Below are 8649 nucleotides of genomic sequence, written 5' to 3'. Positions count from 1 at the left end.
CCAAATATTTTCTCCCATTGTGTGGGTTCCCTTTTTACTTTCTTGACAAACTCCTTTGAGGTGCAGAAGGCTTTAATTTTGAGGAAGTCCCATTTATCTATTAGTTCTTTTGCTGCTCGTGCTTTTGGTGTGATATTCATGCAGCCATTTCCTATTACAAGGTCCTGTAGATGTTTCCCTACACTGCTTTCCAAGGTCTTTATGGTCTTGGCTCTTATATTTAGGTCTTTGATCCATCTTGAGTTGATTTTTGTATAAAGTGTAAGTTCATAATCCTCTTTCATTCTTTCACATGTGGATATCCAGTTCTCTAGGCACCATTTGTTGAATAGGCCATTCTCTCCTAGTTGAGAGGGTTTGGTGGCTTTATCAAATAGTATATGACTATATGTATGAGGATCTATATCAGAACTCTCAGTTCAGTTCCATTTGTCTGTATGTCTCTCCTTGTTCCAATACCATGCTGTTTTCACTACTGTAGCTATAATATGTTTTGAAGTCAGGTAGTGTGATTCCTCCAATTTTGTTTTTCTTTTTCAATATATCTTTGGCTATTTGAGGACTCTTTCCTTTCCAAATGAATTTCATGGCTAGTTTTTCTAGTTCATTAAATAATACTGTGTTGATTTTTTTTGGGAATTGCATTGAAGGTTTAGATCAGTTTTGGTAGGATAGACATCTTAATAATATTTAGTCTTCCTATCCATGAACAGGGAATATTCTTCCATTTATTTAGTTCTTCATTGATTTTGCTGACAGTTTGTGTAATTGTCAGTATATAACTTTTTTTACATCTTTAGTTAAATTTTTTCCTAAGTATTTGATTTTTTATTTACTATTTTAAATGATATTTGTTTCTTGATTTCCTCCTGAGCTTGCTCATTATTGGTGTACAAAAATTCTACTCATTTTTGTGCATTGATCTTATAACCCGTGACTTTACTAAACTCATTTATGAGTTCTAGAAGGTTTGTTATAGACCTCTCAGGGTTTTCTATGTATAGGATCATGATATCTGCAAATAATGAAATTTTGACGTCTTCCTTTCCAATTTGAATGACTTTTATATCTGGTTCTTGGCTCAGTGCTCAAGGAAGTATTTCTAAGTGAATGTTAAATAGAAGAGGTAGTACTGGGCATCCTTGTCTTGTTCCTGATCTTAGAGGGAAATATTTTAGGATTTCACCATTGTATATGATGTTGCCTGTGGGTTTTTCAGATATGCTCTTTATTATGTTCAGAAAATTTCCTTGTATTCCAATCTTTTACAGTGTTTTTATCAAGAAAGTGTGCAGTATTTTGTCAAATGCTTTTTATGCATCTATAGATATAATCATGTGTTTTTTTCTTCAATCTGTTATATGGTGTATTACATTGATTGATTCTCTTTTGTTGAACCATCCTTGCATACCCGGAACAAATCCCAATTGGTCATGGGGTATAATTCTTTTAATGTGTTGTTGAATACAGTTAGCATGTATTTTGTTGAGGATTTTTTTCCCAAAAAGTCTAAAACACTTATTTAAAGTTTTATTGAAAATGATAAAATACAGAAATATCAGATTCTCATTTTAAAGTCAAATTGACAGCATCTTCTGGAACATTCCTAGTACTGCCCCATTCTTATTACTATTAAGCTAAACAAAAGAAAACCAAGTTTCAGATCCAAAATAACAAATGAACCTGCAGGTCAACATTCTTCTCTTGGTTCTGGCCTCCATCCTAGTTATTTTCTAAATTTTACATCTGTACCCGTAACTTACCTTTTCATGAAGGAATAGCAGGTTTTTAAAAAAATTTATTTTTTTAAATGAGATACCAGGGATTGAACTCAGGACCTCATACATGGGAAGCAGGCACTCAACCACTGATCTACATCCACCCCCCAGTGACAGTTGGTATTTTTTGTCTTTGCTTTTAGGAGGTACCAGAGATTGAACCCAGGACCTCATACATAGGAAGCAGGAGCTCAACCACTTGATTCCCAACCCAACCCCCAAATAGAAATTTTTAATTTAATTAATATTTTGAGCACTGGACTTTCTTCATACCAACTGAATAACAACAACAACACACACACATCCTATTCAAACACAGAGAAAATATACATTTGTTCATTAAAGCTCACCTGCTTTAGATAATTTTTTCTTTTCACACTTAGCATAGTGAGCCAATGTTTGATCCATGCTGCAAAAGCTGTACAAAATCAGACAGACATGTGAATTCCCTAGGAAAACCTTAAGGCCTAAGCAAATGACTTACATTTGAAAAGAAAAACAAAGCAGAAGCATTAGGACTGTGGAGATGGCTCAGATGTATAAGCACGACAAAAATGAAGAAAAAAATTGTATAAACATATGCAAGACAGTCATGTTCAAAATGGAGCATTAAGCATATATTTTCCCACAGAAATAAATATGTCAAATAATTTGACTCTTGAAACAAGTTGTTGAATTTTAATTAACAAAATCTTATCACTCTTCTATCTCTATCAAAAGTATTAGAGTCTTGTTTTGGGGCCCTCTTTCCTTCTTTTCATCATTCAGACCTCTGATCAGAGGCTTGTCACCAATAGTAGAAGACAATTTTAGTCATGTTTTGGACTCTTCTCTGGAAAGCTGTCATCTCACCTTTCACCATCACAGGGATTAGCTCCAAACTCTTGGTACTCACTTCAATTTTATTAGTTGTACTAGAATAAATTTTTTAGCATGGAGACTTCTTCAGGCTACAAAATTTTCAAGTTGGTCCCATTAGACAATGACCTCAAGACAGGAGTTTATCAAACAGCATGAATCAATCATGTGCACATTTCAACAAAATACAGTTTACATGAATCTCTAAATCTGAGATTTAGAATGGCAGGAAGATATGAGATGTGGAGGCGTTTTTGGGATTTGGAGTTGCCCTGGATGGTGCTTCAGGGGCAATCACTGGACATTGTAAATCCTCCCAGGGCCCACTGGATGGAACGTGGGAGAGTATGGGCTATGATGTGGATCATTGACCATGAGGTGCAGAGATGCCCAGAGATGTACTTACCAAATGCAATGGATGTGTCATGATGATGGGAGTGAGTGTTGCTGGGGGGGGGGGGGGGAGTGGTGGAGTGGGGGCAGTGGGGTTGAATGGGACCTCATATTTTTTGAATGTAATATTTTTACAAAATGAATAAAATTTAAAAAAAAAAGAAACTATTAGCTGGTTTCCAACTGGTTTCAACACTGGTTTGAAGTTTGAATAATTTTACTGTGTAGACACTAAATATTTTGTTTAAATATTAAGCATTAAATTCTTCCTGACTATCCAGACAGAAATAGAGAAAGCAGGAACAACAGACAAGAGAAGAAACAAGTCCAACTAACAAACTTGTGACTTCTACACCATCTGTTACAAGAGAAAGGATTTCAGCATGGGTTTCAAAAATGCCTGGGAGCTAGTTTCTAAAAATTCCCCTCTCCTTGACATAAACCAGTTTTTTCTATACAAGGTATCCGATTCCTTCAAAGGAGGTGGAGGGTGCAGGGTAGGAAAGAAACCCAGAAAATAAAATGGAGCAAAAAGAACTGCAGTTGTCTCCTGTTGTGTGATGCAAGGGCCAGTATTACACTCATTTAAGTCAGACTGCACATTCTGTAGCGGTAAAGGAATGAGAAATTTATGTTGTACTACAAGTCCTTGCCACACAGAAGACCTCTTCCTGAGAAATAATAAACTTGAATCCTGGTTACCTCCAAAGGACACCTCGAGCCTGGTTTAGATTCTCCAAAGAAGATGAAGATTCCCTGCTAGCAGGAAACAATTTCTTTATACTTTTAGGCTTACTGCACAATAGTTTAAGCATCAGATAAATTAGCTATTTCAGTGCATCTCAATGTCACTTGCCCATATGTTCTTGGGTAATTATTCACTGGTTTCAAAATTAACATTGAAAAATTCAACTTGCAAATACAAGTACACCTTTTTTTTTCCTTTGGAAAAATGTTAGTGATGTTCAGTTTAGCTGTCACAGCACTTCCTCAGGGTTTAAATAAGGGATGCTTCTTCCATAGCCAATTTGCACATGTGCTCACAATCTTTTTAACTATCACTCAAATTAGGTTGTAAACATTACTGAATAACCAGGCTTATCAAGTATGGAAGGGAAACCAAGGGGCAACAGTAGCAAAAGGCAAATAAGCCTTGAAGGGAAAACCCTTTCTTTGTATTTTCATTGCATTTTCAGAGGCAAAGAGATGAGCCACAATACTACTGGTTATCAATAGAGCAATATTGAATTGACAACTAATTTACAAGTTTTGGGGCCTCTGTTAAATTTCTTGACAACAGGCTTATGCTACTGTTTTCTTCTCTCCTTGTCACCAACTATATGTACTCATCACTGAAAACAGAGCACAACTTCCATAGAAGGATGGCTCATGGACTCAATCATTTTCTTTGTAAAGACTTCATCAAATTCCCACCTCAAGCCTGTTTTCATGGTATCAGAAAGGACAAGACTGGGGAGATGATTAATATTTCTGTCAGCTTCAACTTCTTCATCTTCATCAATTATCCCGTCCTCAATCTCCTGAAGTCTCCTCCGGGCAATCTCACACTGTGTTTCTCCAGTTGTCTGATCCATTTCTTCACAAATGACATCTAACATGCCAGATGCAGAAAGTCCACTAGTGCAAGGATTTACTCCATGACCCTCTACAGCTTGATGTGCACAAAGAATCCAGTCATTAGGGCCAGTACAGAGCCCTCCTTCAGTCAGTCTTTTCTTTCTTACTGGACAGTCATCATCATCCTCTCGCTTGTGTTTCTTTTTACAGTGAACTGAAATATGTCCGCGGCGCTGCTCCCCTGAACGGGCTGCTGTAGGCTGCGCGGAGACCCGGCTGTGGGGCCAGCTTGGTGCTGTCCGCCTCTGGTGGGAATGCACGGCAGGGGAAGGCCGGTGTCCGCTGCAAGATGTCAGAGCTGCCACTCAGGGGCAGCCCACTGAAAGACCGGACATGTGCTGCAATGGCCGGCGAGACTAGAAGGCTGTGCCCGTGGCCCTGCCAGACGGCAGCCCCAGGCCCGCTGGCTGGGGCCACAGCGACTCTTGTTAAGTATTTTTGCATCTAGGTTCATTAGAGAAATTGGTCTGTAATTTTCCTTTCTTGTGGTGTCTTTGTTTGGCTTTGGTACTAGGGTAATGTTGGCATCATAGAATGAGTTATGTAATGTTCCTTCTGTTTTGATTTTTAGGAAAAGTTTCAGCAAGATTGGCATTAGTTCTTTCCAGAATGTTTTGTAGAATTCACCTGTGAAGCCATCTGACCTGGGTCTCTTCTTCGTTGGGAGGTTTTTAATGACTGATTCTATCTCTTTACTTGTGATTGGTTTGTTGAGATCATCAGTTTCTTCTTTCATCAATATAGGCTTCTTATGTGTTTCTGGGAATTTGTCTATTTCCTCTGAATTGTCAATTTTCTTGGAATATAGTTTTTCAATGTATCCATTTACAATAGTCTTTATTTCTGTGGGGTCAGTGGTGATATCTTTCTCATTTCTTATTTTGTGTATTTGCATCTTCTCTCATTTTTCCTTTGTGAGTTAAGCTAAGGGTTTGCCAATTTTATTGTCTTTTCAAAAAACCAGCTCTTGGTTTTATTTATCTTTTCAAGTGCTCTCTTATTTTCTATTTCATTTAGTTCTGCTCTTATCTTTGTAATTTCTTTTTTTCTTCTTCCTGTGGGGATACTTTGTTGTTGTTTTATTAATTCCTCCAAATGTGCAGTTACTTCTTCAAGTTTTGCTCTTTCTTTTTTTTTGATGTATGAATTTATAGCTATAAATTTCCCTCTTGGTACTGCTTTTCCTGCATCCCATAAATTTGTTGTGTTATCATTTTCATTAATTTCAAGGCAGTTATTAATTTCTTTTGAGATTTCCTCTTTGACCCACTGTTTTTCTAAGAGTGTGCTGTTTAATTCCCATATCTTGGTGTGAAATCTGAGCCTCTGGTCCTTGCAGATTTCCAGCATCACTCCACTGTGGTCAGAGATATTATTTTGTATGATTTTGATCTTTCTGAATTCATTGAACCTTTCTTTGTGGCCTAGCTTATGGTCTATCTTGGAGAATGATCCATGTGCACTTGAGAAAAATATATATCCTGCTGTATTTGGGTGTAATGATCTGTATATGTCTATTAGGTCCAGCTCCTCTAATATAATGTTCAAAGTTTTTGTTTCTTTATTGATTCTCTTTTGAGACGTTCTGTCCAAAGTTGATAGTGGTGTATTAAAGTCCCCCACTATAATTGTAGAAGCATCTATTCTTTCACTTAGTTTTTCCAGTGTTTGCCTCACTTATTTGGAGGTGCCCTTGTTAGGAGCATAAATATTTATGACTGTTCATTCTTCTTGAGATTATCCCTTTCTCTATATGTACTATCCATCTCTGTCTCTCATAATTGTTTTGCATTTAAAGTCTATTTTGTCTGATATTAATATATCTACTCCTGCCTTTTTTTGCTTATTGTTTGCTTGTAAGATTGTTTTCCAGCCATTCACTTTCAACCTCCATGAATCCCTGGGTCTAAGATGTGTTTCTTGTTGACAGCATAAAGATGGGTCTTATTTCCTTATCCAATCTTCCAGTCTGAATCTTTTGATGGGTGAGTTTAATCCATTGACATTCAGTGTTATTACTTTCAAGGAATTATTTATTTTAGCCATATTTTGTTTTGACTTGTGTTTGTCATATTTTGTTTCCTTCTCTTTTTGTTTTTTGTTGCTCTTACACTCTTCTTCATCTCTGCTTCTCCTCTTGTTTTCTTTCTTCCTGCAGAACTCCCTTTAGTTCTTCTTGAAGGGCAGGTTTCTTGTTGGTATACCCTTTTAATTTCTGTTTATCTGTGAATATTTTGAGCTCTCCATCATTTTTGAATGCTAGGTATTCTTGGTTGGAAATTTTTTTCTTTTAGTACCTTGAGTATATCATATCACTGCCTTCTTTCCTCCATGGTTTCAGATGAGAAATCAGCACATAATCTTATGGAGCCTCCTATGTATGTGATGTTTCTCTTTTCTCTTGCTTCTTTTAGAATTTTCTTTGTCTTGAGCATTGGATAATTTGACAAGTATATGTCTTGGGGTTGGCCTGTTGGGATTTATGGTGTTTGGGGTGTGTTGGGCTTCCTGGACATGTACATCCATCTCCCTCAGTAGATTTGGGAAGTTTTCAGCCATTATTTCCTTCAACACCTCTTCTGTTCCCTTTTTCTTCTCTTCTCCTTCTGGGATGCCTGTAATATGTATGTTTGTGCATTTTGCATGGTCATTCAGGTCCCTAAGTCCCAGCTGGATTTTTTCTATCTTTTTGTCAATCAGTTCTACTATCTGTTTGATCTCAGATATACTGTCTTCCATGTCACTAATTCTCTCCTCTTCCTCTTCTAATATGCTATTTGCTGAGAGTCTATTTTTGTTTTCTTGAACAGTGGTGTTCATCACTTCTGTTATCTTTTTGTGTGTGTCTGTAATTTCTTCTGTATTCTCTCCAAGTGTTTTCTTCATATTGTTAATCTCTTCCTTTACTTCATTATGTTGGTATCTTTAATTACTTGTCCAGTGTTCTGCTCCTCTTCCTGGTTTTTATTTTGTTCATTGGATTCAGCTATGTTTTCCTATTTATTTGCTTTGTAGTTTTTTGTTGCTGTCTGGTCATCATTTTATCTTGATGGGTTTAATCAGTTCCTTAGCTTCTTTGTCTAGTCTTGGGGATTAATTAGTTGTTGTTCATGCATAAGTGTTATGTCTCCTCTTTGTCACTTTGTTCTTCTTATCTATTTTCTTGTTGCTGGCTAAGTTCACTTTGAAGGAAAATATTAGGGCCAGGGAAAGCAAAATGAGTAAGAAAAGAAATTGTATAAAGTAGTATTGGTAATTAAGGTTAACAGAGCAACAATGTGAGATCTAGGAGAATGGATATTAGACTCATGTAAGTTGTGTAGAGTTATTGCAGTAATTAGAGTACCTATAATGAGACAGTCAACTGAATCTGGGGAGGAATATAGAATGAATTAAAAGGCAAGTGTTTTCATGAGAGAGAGAAAGAGAAAAGAAAGACAATAATATCAAGAGTGGATAAAAGACAGAAAACAGAGCAAAAGTATTAGAAATAAAAGTCAGTCAATTTGGGGGCCAAAGAAAGGGAGGTGGAATGTAAGAGAAACAGTAGATGATGGAGGGTAGATAGATGTAGGGGAAAGGGGATAGTGTAGGTGGCTGAAATCAATACACACAAGAAAAGAGGAAATGGAGTATGAGGAAGCACAGCAAATGTGAAGCATTCCCTTAGTACCAATAATATAAAGATAATAAAATAAAAAAGAAGAAAAAGAGAGAAAAGAAAAAAGAGAGAAGAGAAAAAGGGGGGCAAAGAAAAGGGGTGGGGAAGCAAGTAAATGATAAAGAGAAAAAAACTAAATAAATGAAAAAGGACCTTGGGGGATAAAATGGGAGAGAAGACCAAGATACAATGCAATTTTAGCAATGACAAAAAAAAAAAAAAAAAAAAAAAAGAAAAAAGAGAACCAACGTTTCAAGCTAGCAATCCCTTTGCAGTTATATAAAATGCTTAGGGATCTGGACTTTCCACTTTCTCCCTTCC

At 36.6% G+C, this 8649-nt stretch overlaps 1 pseudogene; it reads right to left on the bottom strand.

The window, feature by feature from the left end:
- Positions 1-3958: 3958 nt before the first annotated feature.
- On the bottom strand, positions 3959-7977 carry LOC139436892 (coiled-coil domain-containing protein 117 pseudogene; annotated as a pseudogene).
- Between the last annotated feature and the right edge of the window lie 672 nt (positions 7978-8649).

The sequence above is a fragment of the Dasypus novemcinctus genome, chromosome 18, assembly GCF_030445035.2.
Source record: "Dasypus novemcinctus isolate mDasNov1 chromosome 18, mDasNov1.1.hap2, whole genome shotgun sequence".
Taxonomy (NCBI): domain Eukaryota; kingdom Metazoa; phylum Chordata; class Mammalia; order Cingulata; family Dasypodidae; genus Dasypus; species Dasypus novemcinctus.
Note: the sequence above shows the minus strand (reverse complement) of the source record. Positions and strands in the feature narration are given on the sequence as shown.